Below are 21822 nucleotides of genomic sequence, written 5' to 3' on the forward strand. Positions count from 1 at the left end.
TGGCAATCTGATGAAAAGATAACTGGACCTATGACCTTTACATCTAAAGGGTTTGAACCAAAAAATAGCATTCAACATAATGAGATATTACTAAAGGAAATAATGCATTTTGTTTAAAAAACTAATGATTACAGTATTAATTTAATATATAATCGATTTTCCTGGATTGTACAATCAATATTTGTTAAACAGATCAGACATAAAACATGTTCGAAATTTCTTAATGATTACCTTTTCATCTTATTCTTTTTATATAAGAACATATAAACACAAGACTGCAAAGATCTGATTCTTTTCACGGATTTGGCTTTACATTTTAGACCTTTTGGATTATAGCTCCTCATCTTTTATATACTGTAAGCCTTGGTTTTCAAATATTTTGGCCACGAGCATCACTGAAGAGACATGTTTTGTCGAAATGCGCATCTCCCAGGTGCAGGAAAATTGGTTCCGTTAATGTTAGTCAAATTTTAACAAATTTTAACTAACAAACTACCTATAAATATGAATTAACTGAATAAATTCCCTGGTTATCCAATGACTGGGATACTCGGCCAACTGCTGTAGGTTGAGTAATTTGTCGCAACAGCAGAGAAAAGTACAATAAAGATATAATTTAAGGGAGGGGGGAGAAAAAAGAGTTTTTGCAGTCTTCAAGAATTTTGTCATTTTAAGAGATGATATCATGTTCATTGTAGATGTAAAGTACACACGAACATGAAGTCCCAAATGTTTTAACTTTTAAACATGGCTACAAACATTCCCAAACAGAAAATAGAAAAATTTCTATCGAGAAATTTAAAACGCTGGTAATTCAGTGGGAGAGCATAAAGATTTGGTTTCTGTAAGAGTTATGTAACTTATTTTTGTATTCAAAGTCATAGATATAAGAAGATTTGCCGAACAAATGTAAATCCAGAAAAACGCTTATATATCACAGATTGCATTTATATAATATATATAAGGGACGAAAACTAATTAGGTAATATGTATATCATGAGTATATGTAGGAAATGTGAATATTAAAATTACAAACTGTGAGAGAAAAAAGTATGTAATGTTTTAAAACGTTACATGCGATTATGAAGTTCTTTACATAGAGCCTACTCACAATTTTGAGGATGCAGTTAACCTGAGTCTGAATACTGTAAACCAACTTATTTTCGCGTATACTTAATTTCGCGTTTTACCCTTTTTATACCACTTGGCGGCTATTCAATTTCGCGATATTCTGAAGTTCAATAAGAAATGATCCATGTATAACATATTCGCGACGATTAATATTCGCGTAATGTTTCTTTTCGCGAAAATAAATGGCTCGCGAAAATAAGTTGGCTTACAGTAAGTTAAAGTAACAAGTTAAAGTAATTGATTTTCCTCTGAGTTCAGTATTTTTTTTATTTTACTTTTTATTAAGAATATCAATGAATGGGCATCTTTACCTTGAATATTGAATGGTGCAGTAAACAGGAGTCTTCATAAGTTAGAGTAACTTATCAAGGATATCAATGAAAGGGTATTATATTGTTGTATGTATATAACTGTGATAACCAACATGTGAACTATGTTGCTGACTAAGTTTATTTATCTGGTGTTAATGTTAAATGTTAAAAATAAAGAATATTTTGTAGTATTTGCAGTTTTTTTCACTTTAATCATTAGTTTACCGCTATAACAGATACTCAAAAGTATACTCGTTTTGTTAACCCCTGGTTCGTTAAATTTTGATTTTATGTATATTGTCTTGTAATATTATGCTATTTGCCATGGTGTTTGGTTTTTTCATCGGCTTATGTTTTTTATTGATTGTTTGGTCCTTGTACAAATTCAGAAATATTTCAGTAATTAGCAAATAGTCCGTTTCTATGTATGTTGGTGTTTGTTTTTGTTGCACTTAAGTGTTTCTGTTGTTTCGTGGTTTTTTTTTTATAACTGATATGCCCCCGTCGGTTTTAGTTTGTAACCAGGATCTGATTTCTCTCAGTCGATTTTTTACTTTTAAACAGCGGTATACTACTGTTGCCTTCATTTTCATCTTATGTTTCTTCTTGTTTTAATATGTATAAATGTATGACATTGGGTAACGTTTGTCGACAAAACAGCTACGCAGATTGCTCACAAACAGACATCTTAAAAATTCAGAAAAAGTGAGATACCAAAGGAACCTTCAAACTCATACGTCGAAAATAAACTGACACCGTCATTTCCAAAAAAATTATGGAAAAGACCAAATAATCTCACTATTGTCTTTCTTAATACTTAATTTTAATATAAAGAACATTATAAATATTTGAAGTTCTTCACAAGTTTCTTAGGCATTTCTATATGAGTAAAGAATTAATCCTACTTCACTGAGTGAGTGCGTTTGGAGACGCTTAAGGAACATTAATAAACAATAAATTAGCAGATAATATTTTGTTAATTGAAGAGTGACATGTTTTGTAGTAAAAATCTCTGTAATAAAATGCATACATAATCGACTGAGCGACACCGATGTATTCATATCCGGTTGCACTACCATCCATACATTCCCGCCAATTATGACTGTCAGAAAGCTTATAAAATCTGATAAGCATAGATTAAACAAATGTGTGATAAGCAGTCAAATACCTTACTTCGGAATAATATAGATAGACGTACATAATGAACTAATGGTATTCTTTAAAATTTCAATATATGTTCATTGACATGACCTCGAACTTTGATTGAAATGGACGTCAATGAAAGAATCCATCCATCTGTCATTCAAAATAAAACAATAGTTTATTGAAGTCATAGTTCGTGACTGACCACGCAAAGTTGGGCTTACCAGCCATTCAATGTCGTAAAAAAACATTTAGTTAATTCTGAAGCATTTGTCAATTTTTGCTAAAAGCTACATTATTCTAAATCATTACACGCATTTGATTAATAATACCTAAATCACAGGGATTTCGATGTGTTTTATTATCTTTATATACACATACGAGGATTTCAACGCGAAGCGAACAGCCAACATCTCACTCCAGGTTCAAGACATACACTAATAACGGTTGGAACAAAAATCCAAGAAATTTTCATAAGTTGGGACCCATGGACTGCCTAAGAGGAGGCAGTGATTCCAGTGATTCCCTAAAAAATCAACCAAATTTTGCCCAGAAAAGCGGGGGCCTAGGCCCCCTCTAAATCCGCCTCTGAAATTAAACCGATAAAAAATCAACAGTACACTTTACCTACTGTGTTATTTAGGTTTTTGGATGATTGAGGCAGACCTATTTCAGTTGCCTGAATACTATCTTAAGTTTATAGGAGTAAGTTCATTGATCAATGCAATCGAAAGACTAATAGTGGTCCTTGTTTTTAATCTGCAATTTTGTTATTAACGTTTATAAGGTAAACTGCTGTATTTTATGTCAGTCAACCCCCCCCCCCCCCACAAAAAGAGGGACATACACAATTATAAGTCGAAAACAAACTAACAATGCAATGTCAAGAAAAACAAAAACGATCAAAAAACAATCACCAGTATGCAAAGCAAAACATAGAAAACGTCAGACTAAGCAACGCTTCTTCTAAATACTAGGTATGTTCTCGGGTGCTGATGTAGGGTAAATGAAGGCAACAGTAGTATACCACTGTTCGAAAGTCATAAATCGATTTAGAGAAAACATGTTACAATGCATACTGTAATAGTTTTTAAAATAGTCAACGTTGACGCTTAAATTAGATTAGAACCAAAGAGTATGAATGACCAAATAAAGTACGAAGTTGAAAAGTGGACCCAAAATTCCGAAAGATTTTGTCAAACACAGTTATGGTAATATATTTTTGGGGTGGAACCTCCTTAGTATTCCAAAAAATGCAATGCTATAACCACCAAACAAACATACATAGGTGTATATTGGCATAAAATAACATTCCTTAACTATTATGTTGCTAAAAGAGGGGCGAAAGATATCAGAAAGTCAAACTTATAGATTGAAAATAACGACAACGACATGGCTAAAACTAAAAAGCCAAACAGACAAATAAAAAATAAATAGTACAGAAGACAAAACATAGAAAACTAAAAACTATGCAAAACAATACCAACCACAAAGTGGGGATGATCTCAGGTGCTTAGTCGTTCGCTGTACATATTTATATATCTAAGAAAGAAGTGAAATCAAGATAAGTTATTGCAAGACGGGTACTAAACATGTATAAGCAAAGTAATTATCCTCTGGGGAGGCGTGATCATGTGTCTTATAAATGCTTCATAACAATGAAACAAATAACAATACTGATTGTACAATTCCGCCATCCCCCGTAGCATTATACTTCTAAAACTGTATATTTTAATCAAGACTATTTCATATCAATAAACTAAATTTGCCTTAAATGGAAAGATGAACATTAACAGAAAAAGCTTTCGTTTCTATAAATAAACCTTGTGGTGCTTTAGGTAACATAAAAAGGATTATTTTTACTAACTATATCAATTTTTTGGCTATTTTTCTTTATTCAAATCCAAGTCTGCTATAGGTTATTACGTTTCAATGACATAGACAGCTTTGTTTTGCTTATTGTGTAGGTTTGTTCATAAGGTATCAAAATACGATCAATCCCCATATAAGTACATGTCAATATACTATTATATATTTGAAAGAGGGGACAAAGATACCAGAGGGACAATTAAACTCATAGATTAGAAGTTATCATTGTTGTCTGAATCTTGTTATTAATATAGTATTACTTAGATAATACATTGTCTTTGATTTTGCTTGATATCAATGTCATATCTGTATATTACTTCCTACAGTGGTATACATGACTTTTAAAAGAACATATTTACAAAAAATTAAGTATTATCAAAAAAAATATAGAATCTCAACAAATGAGATATCTTTCGGAAAATGACTGTACCAAGTTAGGAATATGACAGTCGTTTGCACTTTATCCGTTGATTGATAATGACGTGTTTTGTCAGTTTTCATCAACTGCTCCTTTTTCAGTTTGCCCTGAAGCTCGGTTGTTTGCTAAACTTTTTTACAGGACTTTGTCTAAGGTTAAAATATAAAACCTTGCTGGAAAATTATTGCAGATGAACAATCATAACCGGTTGGAAGATGGTGTGTGTTAAAAACTGAAAACTTTTATAGAAAAACACTTTACAAATTATAATTGGGACAAAATTGCAGCGGCTACACAATATGAACATTAAAAGTGTGTATTCAATGAAACAGATTTCAGTACATATATTATTGTGTTATATGTGGGCAGATATAAAACTAATAACAATTTTGACGTCATCTACTCCTGAAAATTTACCTTAACTCTGTGAAAAGGGCTCACCTTTAAAACGAGTCATCAATCCGATTTTCGAGACAGGGAATCAACAAAATGGTAACATAATCTGCGGCTTCCGTGCAATCAAATCTGCGTATTGACCAATCGTTTACACAGAAACAGGTCAAGCAAATCACGATTATGTAGTTAAACTTTTAAAGATATAACTGTCACATCACAATTAAGATACCTTACTAAATTATAAACCTGGTGCCCTTGATTATTATATACCTTCTTTCAATAGCTTTTCTAAAAAGCAGCAACCCTCTATCGGGGAAATGATTTCTATTTTCAGCAATCAGCTTTAAGTATTCAAGCAAATATAACATAAACAACAAAAAAGCTAGGAGAATGGTACAATATAAACATATCAACCCTTTCTTTCTATAACGGACAACACGTGTTTTTATGATCATATAACCTACATAAAGAATATTGAAGGTTTACCCCTTAGGGATCAAAATAATGACATTTCGTTGAGAGATTCAAAACCAAAATAATCTAAAAACAGGACAGGCAAAACTGTATAAGATATTTTTGCCTGAAACCATTGAGACCTTATTTCAAGTCTCATTCCTTAGAAAAAAACTTAATCATTTCTTATTTTAGATAAAATGATTAGCTGTCTTAATTTCGTTGAGATAGAAGACTAATTAGAAGATTGCGGATGTAAAATTGGTCAATTTGCGTGGTACTCATTACTTCCAATAAACGGAACAATATAGCTAATTTCTTATGCATTGAATTCATTTCCTTTGCGGAGGAAAACAAATATGTTTGCTTGTTCTTGAAAACTTGAATACAGGCTATATAATGTCTACTTTAGTGTAGTAGAATAAAAAAAAGAATACACATTGAGAATAGAAAAGGAAACACCAGGAGAATAAATAGAACAATAAAAACAAAAAACTATAGGAAGGTGAACGGAGTAAACCTAAAATGAACACAACGGAGAAAAAAATATCACATAACACGATACATAACATTAAGTTCTGCATTGCAGACTGTGTGAACTCTTGTGATACATGACACGCTACAAAGCATTATATTCTGCATTGCAAACTGTGTGAACTCTTTTCATACAAAAATTTAAAGAAGCTCAATATTGTTAACTCGTATCATTTTAGGAGAGAATCTGTTTAATTTTAAATTTAAAGTCACGATTTTGAATAGATATTTACAAAAATTACTGCCAAAATTGCAACAGAATCATTATTAGTTTTAAAATTTTAATCAGAAATGATAATGTGCTATTGAATCCGAAAAATCTACAAAAGACTCATCAATGACGCACAAATATATATAAAAGATAAAAGGGTATGAAGATGAAAAGTATGGAAAACTGTGAAAACGAAAACAACATTGACTTAATAAGAATTTATTGGACCTTCATATGTTAATGAACAGTTAGCTTTAAATGAGAGTAGTGGGCTCGAACGTGCATTGCAGTTTACTAATATATGAAAATGAATTCAACTTTAAACGTTTGATGCACTATCGTTTCATTGAAACGAGGTAATGTAATTGAATGTAAATAATGGTCAGTAACACGAATATTGGTTACAAAAATCGATTTGAACCTTTATTAATTTTTAGGATAAAAATTTTACTAATATTCATTCCTTGTGACTTCGCAGTGTTATAATGATATATTGACCCTTTGAAAATATGTCTTCTTCTTCTTACGTTTAACTTTAATTTGGTAAGGCATCATTTACTTATCATCTACTGATACAAATGAAAACATCACTAAATAAATGTCATGCGACTAACATAACAATTATTCGCTATCCGAAGTTCGATTATAAGAAAACTTCTGTCTCTTTAGTGTAGCACTCTTTAGCAGCGGTAATCATTATCAAAAAGATTCAAATTTTTGTTTAAGTTTTTTTTTTTAACTTACCCTATTTGAGTTTACCTATGAGATTCATATTTGCATTTAACCTTTTGATATAATTGTTTTCTCTGTTATTTTTTTTTTCTTTTTCTTCTTATCTTTCTATGTTTTTTGTAGTTTTTTGTAGATGTTTGAACTGTGATCCTACATAAGAGAAAAGAATCATAGTTTGACACAATCATATATATATATATGGGGGGGGGGGATCCTATAAACGACAATCCAACAAGCATAGTTTGACACAATCATATATATTTGTGGAAATAAAATCCCATAAACGACAATTCAACAAGCAGTCCTATTACACATCCCAGGAAATATGGAATCACAGAAAATATTGGCATAACAAATTCCCATTATGAAGTAATTTTTACACATTAACCCTATAGAATAGCCAGACATTTCTCTATTATCTAGTTAATTTCTATTGGATGTGAGTCAATCACATGTCAAATGTTGCATTACGATGGTCTTTTCATACCTATAATTCCTATTTATTCATTAGGACTGAGTTACACGGCAGTAGTAGGAGGTATTGTTTCTTGTTCAGAGACGTATTATTCACATAAATCTCTAATTATCTTGGCATTCGATTTTACTAAGTTTCTATAATTGTCCTTTTGTCGTATGTATTTCACGTAGGCCACATAAATGAAAGCAATAGTTAACATTTCACGATTTTATTTATCCTCCTTTGTTTTCGATTTGGACGTGGAGAATTGTTAAGGAAGTGATTTTTTAACACTTTTTATTGTATAAAAACGGTTTCCCCAAGTCAAGTCTAATATCAAAAGAACTATAAATATTAAAAGTTTTCTACATACGGATAACTTATTTCTAGTGCAGTACATAAGGCGGATATAAATCGCCATAAATGTCAATCTTGGATCGTTGCCAACATAATGAAACCAAGACCGATAGAAAATAACGAAAATATCTGCGATTAGGAGCTTGATATATTGCAAAAACACCCTTTATGGTGCCCCTTGACGTCTTTTTGATTTTTATTTCGTTGGTTGCTGCGACTTCAAAAATAAAAAGCTTTAATCAATAATCATGATATCACCATCAAATGTTTATAGATAACCTTTTTTACTTTTTTATACATCAGGTTATAACGATTACATCATCTGAATACACTTAGTAAACCCGTCTTAGGATTATTAAAAATGGAATCACTGCATTCAATCTTTGATATGCGATGCAGTGAACCATAAATGGTTTTAAAGGAAGCGACAAATGTTCACGTCGACAGAGTAGTTAGTTGTTCCTCTTTTCGTTAATATGTAATTATTTGAGAAGATGCTATTAGCCATTTTCTACATTTGGATATGCCTGTACCAATAATATGACAGTTGTTGTCCATTCGTTTGATGTGTTTTATCATTAGATTTTGCCATTTGATAAGGAACTTTTCGTTTTGAATTTTCTTAGGAGTTCAGTAGTTTTTAATTATTTTTTTCTGTACACGTTTAAACAGTGTAATAAGGCCGTTAGTTTTCTCGCTTGAATTGTTTTACATTGTCTTATCGGGGCCTTTTATAGCTGACTATATGCGGTATGGGCTTTGCTCATTGTTGAAGGACGTACGGTGACCTATAATTGTTAATGTTTGTGTCATTTTGGTCTTTTGTGCATAGTTGTCTTATTGACAATCATACCACATCTTCTTTTTTTATATTAACAGCTATATTATTGCAACTCCTTTAAGGTTAACATGCTTTTTAAAAGGCATCTTGGTTTTAATGTTTTCAAACATTATACATTACAAACTGTTGATAGTGTATAAATTAAGGCAACAGCAGTATACAGCAGTTCAAATGTCATCAAACGATTGAGAGAAAGCATATCGGGTTATAAACTCAAACCGAGGTAAACACGTCTACTCAGGCGACCCAAAACTAAACTGAATAATGTACAAATGACTTTATGTTCATATAAATAAGAAAAATTGGTATAAGTGTCAATGTCATAATATTCATCCAAGTCACAATGTGTGGCCGGACCATCATTATATAGTCAGTTCTAGTCTTGCATCATCAATAAGATCAATATTGTTTTAATAAACGAAGGCAAGAAAAACTAGAATCATTGGTTTTAAGGGGGCTCTCGGGTATAAATCCTTTTTTTTTTTCAAATATCGGATTTCGCTAAAAAAAAATCTAAAAAAAGGACTCATATACTTAATAGAAAAGTTTAATAATTTTAGGGTCACCGTTCATTCAAACTGACAATCTGCCTTCGAAAGAAGCACGCATTTTCGTTACGGTACTTTTCCTGTTGAACTAATAGGAGCAAAATAGATAATATTGAAATAAAAAAAAAGTACAGATATCGCTTAAATTTTACAATTGTTTAGTTTAGGTACATCTTATCTTTTAAAAAGAACTAAAAAATACAGGTCACCGATTAGTTAAAAAAATATATTTCACTTGTAATGCCAAAAAAGGATTTTTTTTCACCAAAGGGAGATAATTGGGAGCTTTTCAATGATAAAAACGTTTAAAAGTCATCAGGAACCGGAACGAATTGAATGTTTTGGTCGATTCTTGTACCATTTCATAAAGTTACAACTAATAGTGTAGTAAATAAAATTTGGAATGAAAAACAAATGTTTTAATTATTGCTGAAATGTTTGTACCCTCGAGCCTCCTTAAATTAAGATCATTTGAAGTTAATATATTCCATTCTGAATAGGTTGGTGCTCTAACGTTAGAAAGCCATACGCGATCAGATAAATATAAAAGCAATTCACTAAAATTTGTAACATCGGAAATGAGGGATCGAAACACGTTTACTAAATGGAAATAAACTACTAATGAGTACAATCACACAGCTACTCAAAAACAATCACTCACCTAAATTATTAAATTCATCACAAAAATACGAAACACAGAGGAAAATTCAAAACGGAAAGTTCAAAATCCAAAAAGGCAAAACCAAAAGCTCAAACACATCAAATGAATATATAACAAAGGTCATATTTCTGACTGTGTATATGCATTTTCCTATGAAGAAAATGATGGATTAAACCTGGTTTTATAGCTAGAATATTATAAAAGTCTATTGGTGATATTAGGAATACACATTTTAATTGGTACCTACTGGCTAAAATTCAATAGATTTCATTCACGTCTACAACAATTGAGTTATTCATATTCATAATTCATATTTAGATATCGTTTCTTTCCAAATGGTGGCAAATAACTTTACATATGAAACCACAAAATTTTCCTGTTAAATGTTTTGTTTCTTTCAGACATAGATTACACGCTCTCTGATGCATAAACATTGTGAAACTGGATCATATCTGTTCGTTTATTTTACCAATTAAGATCAAACAAACAAACAAACAAATAAATATATTTTCATTATAGTTGTCAGTCCTAGCTGTGCATACAGCATTGGTATTTTTGTTTGTGTCCGCGCGGCAGTGTGTAGTTAACAAACGTTAATAAAAGAAGTTGTATTGTCTCAATATCGTCAATTAGATAACAATGCTTTTAATAAACGATACCAAAGCCGAATGGAGAATTAGTTTACATACAGATTATTGGAAATTATAATTAAATATATCATATCTCACTTAGATTAGATCAAGTGTCGAAAGATAAAAAAATGTGTTTAAAAAAAATACTTGGGATCAGTTAATTTTAGTGCTGACAACAATAATATCAGAAATTATGATTTATTGAATCGAAACAACCAAGCAATGACACAGTTCTTACAGCTACTTTAAAACAATCACTTACTTAATAGACCATAAAATTTTATCAAAGATACGACGCATTGATATAAAAGTTATGGCCTACTGGCAAAGATTTAACAGATTTCACTCATGTCAACAACAAATCTGTTAAGATAATCCACATTTACATAGACTCTGGAAAGTTACATCGTTAGGCTGACAAGTATGCCTTTCTTATTTGTTGAAGATAAACTAACATATGAAACCACATAATTTTCATATTAAAGGTTTTGTGTCTTGCAAACATTGATTTACTAGCCCTTTGATGCATTGAAATTCAAATGAAAATAGATCATATGTCTGCATGTTTATTTTACCAATTAAGATCATTATCCTGTCAGTCCTAGCCAAGCATATATCATTGGTATTTTTTAAACGCGTGGCAGTCGGTAGAAATATTTTAAGAGAACATTTCATTGTCTCATATATCGTCAATAAGAATTGTTTAAATATACAAGATCATTTCCGAATGATAAACTTGATTTTTTTGCTATACGGGGTCAGTTAATTTCAGCGCTGAAAAGTAGTAGGATCGAAAATTACAAGTCAAAACTGGTTATCAAAGCATAATTAACATACACCAATAACACAGTAATAAGCACAATAAGCACAATCAAACTGCTACACTAAAACAATCACTTACTTTATAGACCATAAAATCGTATCAGAGATATCAGGCATAAATATCTAAATTAATACCTACAGGTAAAGAGTCAATAGAATGTAGTCGTCTACAATAATTTCACGTTTACATAGACTCTGGAAAGGTACATCTTTATGATTATACATATATAAAAAAGAAGATGTGGTATGATTGCCAATTTATATTAAAAAAAAAATATGATTGCTAATGAGACAACTATCCACAAAAGACCAAAATGACACAGACATCAACAACTATAGGTCAACGTACGGCTATAAAAGGCCCCGATAAAACAATGTAAAACAATTCCAACGAGAAAACTTACGGCCTTATTTATTAAAAAAAAATGAACGGAAAACAAATATGTAACACATAAACAAACGACAACCACTGAATTACAGGCACATACATAAATAATGTGGCGGGGTTAAACATGTTAGCGGGATCCCCCCTGACACATGCCAATTATATTGGTTGCAGATTAACTGAACGTATGAAACAACATTATTTCCTTTTTCAATGTTTCGTTTTATTCAAACATTGGTATTGTAACCTTTGATTTATAGACATTGCCATTAGATCATATCTGTCCGTTTATTGTACCAATTAAGATCATTATCTTGTCAGTTCTAGCCATGAATATAGAATTGGTATGTTTTGTTTCAAACGAATGACAGTCTGTAGAAATCTTTTTTGACAAACGGTAAGAGGAGAAAATGTCATTGTCTCAATTACAGTTAATTAGAATAATAAACAAGCCGAATGGAGAACATTACCATTTGTTGAAATACAGATTATTGGCAATCAGATCGAATTATGTAATTTCTTCAGTTTCGCAATGTTAACATTTTATGTTTCAAATTTACACATGTTCAGTAAGTCAAAAGTTAAATCACAAACAAAACTGAACTCCGAGGAAAATTCAAAACGGAAAGTCCCTAATCAAATGGCAAAATCAAATGATAAAACACATCAAACGAAAGGACATCAACTGTCATATTCCTGACTTATTACATGCATTTTCAAATGTAGAAAATGGTGGATTGAACATGGTTTTATAGCGCTAAGCCTCTTATCTGTATGACAGTTGCATTAAATTCCATTACACCTACAACGAGGCAATCACTAAAAAGTAGTTACTAGTATACCGGAAATTATGCATCGAAACATTTTTATTTAATCGAAATAACCTACTAAAGACCACTATCACAAAGCTACTTTCAAACAATCACTTACCCAATAGACCATAACATTCGATCTGAGATACCAGGCATTAACATAATTATAAATTTTGATCTACTGGCAAATATTCGATAGATTTTAGTCAAGTTTACAACAATTCTGTTAAAAAAATCCACACTTATGCATGTTAGATATATTCTTGAAAGTTACATCGTTATGTTTATACGTGCGTCAACTGAACTGGTTGCAGATGACCTAACGTATAAAACAACACAATTGTCTTATTCAATATTTCGTGCAAATCAAACACTGGTATGTAAAACTGTGTTGTATAGACATTAAAAGGTTGTTTATTTGCCAATTAGGATCATTATCTTGTCAATTCTCACCATGCATGTAGCATTTTCATATAAAAAACAAAATACATGGTAGTGGAACTCTTTTCAGACTGTTAATGAGAGAAAATATCTTTGCGTCAGATATTGTCATTCAGATCTAATTGGTTTTAACAAACAAAACCATACCTGGAGAATCGGAACATAAAATTGAAAGATAGTTAGAAACAACGCTAAAGTAGCATAAATTCCATTGAAAAATTAACCCAACAGTAGTTTATCGACGTACAAATCGAATAAAACAATAACGATAATATAAATCAACAAAAGTGCCTAACTCAACGGAAAAAATCAAAACGGAAAGTCCCTTAACAAATGGCAAAACAAGCTTAAGCACATCTAAACAACTGTCGTATTTAGTTATCAAAGATACCAGGCTTATAATTCGTATACCTGACATGGAATTCCTTTATGTAAAAAATGTATTATGTGGATTAAGCCTGGTTTTAAAGCTAGTCAGATACAATTCCATTATATTGACATCAATGTGTGGGCAAAACAAACAGACATAACAGGTAAAATGCCAAATATTAAGACACAGCAGTCAAGTTTATCAACATTTACACGCACTAGGTAATTATAGAAGCAATCCTCTGAAATATAGTATGTCGGTAACTATGGATAGCACCATTCCTATAAAAACTAAAAAACTAGAAATGATTACAATTTTAAAGCTATATTACCATAACAATACTCAATAGATTACAACAATAGAAATATAGACTACTAATTTACACTATATTTACTATACTTCAGTAGATGTCTTCCTGCAATACCAAGAATTATGGTGTGGCGTTGATACATTCGAACGACGCAGTTTATAATTGTAGTGTTGTGTCCTGGTGTATTGTCTTAAATTCATGTGAGTTGTCTGTTAGTATTCTGTGGTTAACATGTTGTAATGAACTATAAGATTATTTGTTTATATATTTCTCTGTCCAGAGTGTCATGTCTATTTGCACTGTATTCCTGTCACGCTAGTTGTCATTTGGCGTTATTTTTAACATTGCCATATAAGCGGGAGGTTCTTTTTTTTTAATAGCAATTAAACAAGGTTCAACCCATCCTTTTTTTCCTGAAATGTCCTATACCAAAGCAGGAATATGGCCGTTTCTATGTATGTTGGCGTTTGTTTTTTAGTGTTTCGTTATTCCGTTGTTTTCCTCTCATAGTTGATCTGTTCCCTCGGTTTTGTTTGTGACTCGAATTGTTTCCACTTAATCGATTTGACTATTGAACAGCTGTACATTACTGTTGTCTGTGTTTTCGAATTCACGATACAAATCCCAAGTATAACGTTTAACTGGCGTATATATAAAAAAATGTGTTTAGAAAGTCAATTTAAGTTCAAGAAGAAAAAAAACATTCCATAGGGAATTGAAAAAAAAAAATACACAGCAAAACACTTCACAGAAGACTTAGCTATCACATCGTATTATAGCCAATGTATAACATGTAAAACAAATCCATATTTAACTATTTGGTATATTTATTAGTAGATTTTACAATTATTCAACCCCTAAAAAGCTTTTCTTAAGGAGCATAATTATTACCCTAATTTGCATAGTTTCATATAGCTTGAGTAATTTTCTCAAAATTTACAAAGAAATCAAGTCAGCATTTAATCTGTTGTTTAGTGTTGCATAATCTGAAAGTAATGCGCAGTGTTTTATTTGTTAACTCTTGATTATCAAAATAAGATGTGGTATTATTGACAATGGCAATGTGAAACTCCTCACAAGAGACTAAATGACGTTTACGATAACAGATATAGGACAACGAGGCAGTTTATGTTGCATAATTTATAATATTTCTTGACAATATAAAATAAGAAGAAAGTTGTTTGTTTCTAGTGATTGAAAGACAACACACAATGTTGACTAATGATCCCAAATTTTGACATATTTATCTAATATGTCTATTTGGTCAGCTCACACATTGTTGTCAATATAATCGAATTATTTGCACCTGTCTTACGAGTGAGTGGTTTTGCTAGCTTTAAATCCAGTTTTAATTCATCATTTTCTACACCTGGAAATGTCTGTACCAAGTCAGTAATTTGACAGTTGTTATCCATTCGTTTGCTGTGTTAGAGCTTTTAATTTTGCCATTTGATAAAAGACTCTCCGTTTTGATTTTTTGAGTTCGGTATTATTGTTATTTTAAAAAAAAGAGTTAGTGCACCCGGTCTGGCTCATTTTTAGTATCATGATCGGTATTTTCTTGAAGGATTTATTCGATTTGAACGTCGGTAAACTACTGCAGTTGTAACTTTTTTTTTAGTGCGATTAATGCTACTTTATCGTAGTTTCCAATAATCTATCAATAGATTGATTGATTGATTGTTGGTTGCTTTACGCCGCATTAGCACAACAAGGCTATATCGCGGCGACTTATAGAGTTGTGGTCTTGTATGCTAAAAAACGGTTTAATCTGATTGACTATGTTTGACGCAAAGATATTTTCCTTGGAGATCGGTATATTTTTTGGTATTTTACTTGAATGCTAATAAAAAAATAAAAAGTAAAATCACAAAAATACTGAACTTAGAAGAAAATCTAATCGGAAAGTCCATAATCACATGTCAAAATCAAATAACAAAACACATCAAAAACGAATGGACAAGAACTGTCATATTCCTGACTTGGTACAGGCATTTTCAAATATAGAAAATGGTGGATTAAACCTGGTTTTATAGCGCTAACCCTCTCACTTTGATGACAGTCTCATCAAATTACGTTATATTTACAATGATGCGTGAACTAAACAGACATTATAAATAAAAGAGGGACGAAAGATACCAAAGGGACAGTCAAACTCATAAATCGAAAATAAACTGACAACGCCATGGCTAAAAATGAAAAAGACAAACAGACAAACAATAGTACACATGACACAACATAGAAAACTACAGAATAAACAACACGAACCCCACCAAAAACTAGGGGTGATCTCAGGTGCTCCAGAAGGGTAAGCAGATCCTGCTCCACATGTTGCACCCGTCGTGTTGCTTATGTGATAACAAATCCGAAAAATAGTCTTATTCGGTAGGTCACATTCATGAAAGGGAAGGAGATTGTAGTTACGACGTAAAAAATAGTCAAAATATGGGTACAGCAGTCATCATCGTGTAACAATATAAAAGGAACAATTTAACAGAACACAAAAACATCTATCTACAAACCCATATATTCAAATGGTTGGTTTTATTTAACAACTGGTAAAGGTAAAAAGTCATCTTTATTAAAGAAATTGTCATAGAAACGACGGTTATCAACGAAGATTCTAAATTTTGGAAATTGATTTTTTTAGCCAGTTGGCTAACATATTATATGTCTCATCCGCTGAACAAAATAGGAGTTCGATAAAGTTATACAAATCAGATATATAGGGAATGTAAAAAAATTTATCAGTATAATAACAATTTAAAAAACAAGAGTGCACACACTGAAATGTCTCGCCTTCTTAACTAATCATTGATATTATGTTGATAGTCCTAATAAAAAAGCTTTATTACAACTGTCACATAAACTTAACATAAACCAAGAAAACTAAACATTGACCTTAGAACCATGAAAATGAGGTCAAGGTCAGATGAACCATGCCAGGTAGGCATGTACAGCTTACAATTCTTCCATACAACAAATATAATTGACTTATTGCTTATAGTTTAAGAAAAACTGACCAAAACACAAAAGCTTAACACTGAGCAATGAATCGTAAAAAATGAGGTCAAGGTGAAATAAAACCTGCACGACTTGACATGTAGATCATGAAATATTTCCATACACCAAATATAGTTGACCTATTGCATATAGTATTAGAAAAAAAGGCCAAAACTAAAAAAACTTAACTTTGACCACTGAACCATGAAAATGAGGTCAAGGTCATATGAAACCTGCCAGGTAGACCTGTACACCTTACAACCATTCCATAAACTAAATATAGAAGACCTATTGCATACAGTATAAGAAAAACAGACCAAAACACAAAAACTTAACTATAACCACTGAACCATGAAAATGAGGTCAAGGTCAGATGACACCTGCCAGTTGGACATGTACACCTTACAGTGTTTCCATACACCGAAAATACTAGACCTATTGCTAATAGTATCTCAGATATGGACTTGACCACCAAAACTTAACCTTGTTCACTGATCCATGAAATGAGGTCGAGGTCAAGTGAAAACTTTCTGACAGACAAGAGGACCTTGCAAGGTACGCACATACCAAATATAGTTATCCTATTACTTATAATAAGAGAGAATTTAACATTACAAAAAATCTTAACTTTTTTTTCAAGTAGTCACTGAACCATGAAAATGAGGTCAAGGACATTGCACATGTGACTGACGGAAACTTCGTAACATGAGGCATCCATATATAAAGTATGAAGCATCCAGGTCTCCCACCTTCAAAAATATAAAGCTTTTAAGAAGTGAGCTAACACCGCCGCCGCCGGATCACTATCCCTATGTCGAGCTTTCTGCGACAAAAGTCGCAGGCTCGACAATAACTACCTGATAAGTTTGTTGGTCAAGACATTCTTGTTGAAACAACTGAAACTTTTAAAATATAAATGTCGAAACAGATTTTTGACAGGCTCAGTTAAAATTTGTGCAATTTCGAGGTTTACACATCAATTATGTTGACATTTAGATGTCTTTGTTTCAAGTATATCAGTGAATGTCTGTGTCATTAAAACACCTCTTTTATTCGCTTTGGTTTAAAAAATAAAAATAAAGCAATTGATAGTTATTCCATTCGTAGATGCCCCGAATTCGTTTGTCATTTTTTTTCTTCTTCAAATAACACAATTTCAAAAATTAAAAGATAATTTCCATTATTACATTAGTTGCAATGAATTACATTGATTTCCCAGTTAATAAAAAATGATAATTTCACATGTGAAATGAACGTGGTTATTTCACTCTCTGACGTCATACAACAATAGGCGTTGTCAAGATGTCGATAACGGCGGATCAAAATAAATTGTGAATGCGTAGAAAAAAGATATAGTTCCTTTGATGTTTTACATTAATTTCTTTAAAAAAAAAGCCATTTGTCAATGTAATAAAAAGGATAACTAATTAAAGAATTCAAATATCGAAAAATATTCAACGAGTGACCGAACAACACTGATAATTAACTCATGCGCTACGCGCATTCGTGAATTAATGTGTTGTTCGGTCACTCGTTGAATATTTTTCTCTATTTGAATTCTTCGATTAGTTATTCTATAATTCATCATTTCTAAAAGGTAATTAAACTTGAAAAACTTACTGAAACTTTAAACCATATTTTAACCGAATATACCAAATAAGGTTCTATACTTAAAGGACAAACCGAATTTTATTCATTTTTGCTTGAACTTTACTGCACTGGTGCTAATGCGACATAATTTACTACTTCATAAACTGATTAATTAGTTATACCCTGCCTCCGGTAAAATCTTTTGATTGGTTTCATTAAATTTCATACAAATGATAATTTGATCTTAGTCATAAATTGAATATAGTTGATGAACAGATAAGAAGAAATGATGAACTGCATAGTAACAAAATTTATCATATTTGACCTCGTTATACTCAGGGTTTATATGACGTTATAGAATTATGTCACAATTATCATCAATTTTCGTGCAAACAATTACAACAACTTTTAATTCATATCAACCGAATTCACAAAGATACAGATAGCGACCTAAATATTGTTCACTGAATAAAAATTGAGTTTGTTAAATTCCACATTTGCAATTAAATTGCATGATGATCACTCTCAGGAATTTAATACAACCTGGTGCGTTCATAACAGAGCACAAGTAAACGACGACGGGTGTCACATGTGGAGCAGGATCTGCTTACCCTTTTGAAGCATCCAAGATCATCCCCAATTTGTAATTAAGTTTTTGTTGCTCAGTTTTTAGTTTTCCGTGTTGTGTTTTATACTATTGTTTGTTTGTTGATCTTATTTTTTATCCATAAGGTTGTCACTTTATTTTCTATTTGTAGGTTTGAATAACTTATAATCGGGTTGTCTTTTGTGAAGAAATGTTCAATAAACAACGAAGCAGAGTGTAGGTATAGAACTCACGTAAATGAAGAAAAAAAAATGATAAAAGATGGGAGAAAGATACCAAAGGGACAGTCAAACTCATAGATTGAAAATAAACAAACAACGTCATGGCTAAAAAATAAAAAGACAAACAGACAAATAATAGTACAGATTGAAGACACAACATAGAAAACTAAAGACTCGGCAATCAAATAGACAAACAACAAAATAAAAACTCAAAACACACAAAAACTTATTGAAAACAATTAAAACCACCAATGACATGAGACGAATTTAGGAGTTCCTTCTTCAATGGTGATATCTGTGCAATTCTTGATTTATGTATTTTGTCATACTGCAAGAAATTACCTACTTTTTACATGTTAAATGTGGTTGTTTTACTTTTGATTTCAATGTCTATTTTTATGGTAGTGTCTCATATAAGACGTTATTGGCTGGAATTCTTTTTATTTATTGTTCTGTTTCTATGACATTGTGTTCATATATAGATATATTGTAATGGATGTCGATACTTATATAAAAGCAAATTATTATTGATTTCATTTTATTCCAATTATAAACCATTGGTTCATTTTCAGTAGCTATCTAGATTTAAATGAAATAGGATAAAACATTGAAGATGTATCTGTAATAGTATGTTCTTTTTTACCCAGCTGATTTGGTGATTTTACAACTTACAAACTGGTGCTAGGGGCCATCTAAAACTTACAGTAAAAAAATGTTGTGCTCCATATTGATTGCATCATGCCTTCTTTGACATGAAGAACAGCAAAATTAGCCCTGTTTCTTTGCTTTTTGTCATTTCTTTTGTTGTGCATGTACCGATTGCAATTTCATGGATGTATCCCTCATATTAATTGTTTCTCTATCCTAGTAACGGTTACTCTTTGTAAAAAAGAAAACTTTACCACTTCAGACTTTTACTGGTTTGTAGAGCCTGTTACAAGACCTAATGTAAAACAAATTATGGTCATGAATTATGCAGGTATATTATCATCAGTAAGTTATGATCACCAAGCGGTAGCTGAATAGCTAAATAGTAGAGAAAATTGATTTTAATGTGAGGTATATGTTCCACAAGATAAATAAACTACACAATTTTTTTGGAGGTCTTATAACTTATTCTATTAGATATCTGAATGTTTTGAAAATAACTGGATAATCCATTCAACAAAGTCAATCGTTTATGTCAAACAAATTTCAAAATAAGTGTACCAAGGTCAAGCTGTCTGGTGTACCAAGGTCAAGCTGTCTGGACCATGTGGTGGTTTTTATTATTCCTTTTTTGTTTAAGGTACCCCTAAACTATTTTTCAAGCAGTTGGGTGTTGGTGGTTGTAGATTACTTTTTAACTGTTTAATTTTTTTGAGTAACGTGTCATTTCCTCATAATGCATTAAAATGACAATTATAATGATTTCAAAAACACAATAAAATATCACCACAAACCTTTTAGTTAAAGCTTATGACGGTGAGACTTCTTTTAGAATTAAGTATTTTTAAATCCAAAGTGGGTGTATAAGATGTAATCATAGATAAAATATAATGACAAAAACATGAGTTTATTTACAAATAAATATGTATATATATATCACAGAATTGACATGGAGTAGCCGTAAGCACACAAAACAATTTGTCAATAAAGACATTCTGTATACTTCAGCTTGTGACCAGATTTATTCCAATAATTGAAAGCCTTTAAGCTATAAACTTGTCAGCTTTCTTATCCAATGGATTAATTGCTTGTACTTGAGCACTTTGTATAAGCTTGTGATATAACTTTATTCTTCATTAAGTTACTATAAATGGTATGTTAGAAAGACATAATCGAGTTATCATCTCCTGACGTCAGATTTTTACAACTACAAAACAACTTGACGAATATTGCGGAAACCCCTCATTGTCACATAATTTCCGAGGCACAATTTGAGATTAATAGGTTGTTCATTTCTTTATATCTGAAATTGAAAAACATGATTATTCACAGTTAATTTTTCACAGATTTTCAATGAATGCACTTTCCACATGTAAAATTTTCTACCGATAATTTTTTGCCAACAGATATATTCTAATTAAGTGTCAGCTGCACTTGTAGTACAGCTAGTTTGCAGTTAATTCCCAGTTTAGAAATTCTATACCTTAACTTCAAAGTATGAGCAATTCGTTATAATTGTTTATGCCTTCCATTGTTTTATTTTATGCTTGAAGTTGATGTACTTCATGGCTATTATTTCTACCAATCTATCATTGCAAACAATAACTAATTATACAATTATTTTGTAATTTAATCACAAAAACAATACCGAATTACTTATTATGATACCTGAAAATTTTGTAGTGATCTGAACTTCCATAAATTCCTAAAGATGCAAAAACTTCTTTTCTTTATATATGTGTGGTAAACATCATATTATTAAATACTTTTACCCAATTGGTTTTTTTTTAATTTTTTTAATTTTTTTCATGGATTCTAATTTTTACTGCGATTTAGATTATGTATTTTCCTTGATCAAGGTCATAAGTCAATCATTTAAATCATCATTATCTAATTTGATTACAATTAATTGCTTAATT

General features: G+C 31.2%; 1 protein-coding gene across 3 annotated transcripts in view; it reads right to left on the reverse strand.

The window, feature by feature from the left end:
- Positions 1-20794: 20794 nt before the first annotated feature.
- LOC134710096 (dynein regulatory complex subunit 7-like) overlaps positions 20795-21822 on the reverse strand; it is a 29274-nt gene continuing 28246 nt past the window's right edge. For all 3 annotated transcript variants that reach the window (XM_063570288.1, XM_063570287.1, XM_063570286.1), the window contains one exon: positions 20795-21206. The gene's annotated coding sequence lies outside the window, so the exon portion shown is untranslated. The remainder of the gene's footprint in view (positions 21207-21822) is intronic.

The sequence above is a fragment of the Mytilus trossulus genome, chromosome 3 (genome assembly GCF_036588685.1).
Source record: "Mytilus trossulus isolate FHL-02 chromosome 3, PNRI_Mtr1.1.1.hap1, whole genome shotgun sequence".
In the NCBI taxonomy this organism is placed as follows: Eukaryota; Metazoa; Mollusca; class Bivalvia; order Mytilida; family Mytilidae; genus Mytilus; species Mytilus trossulus.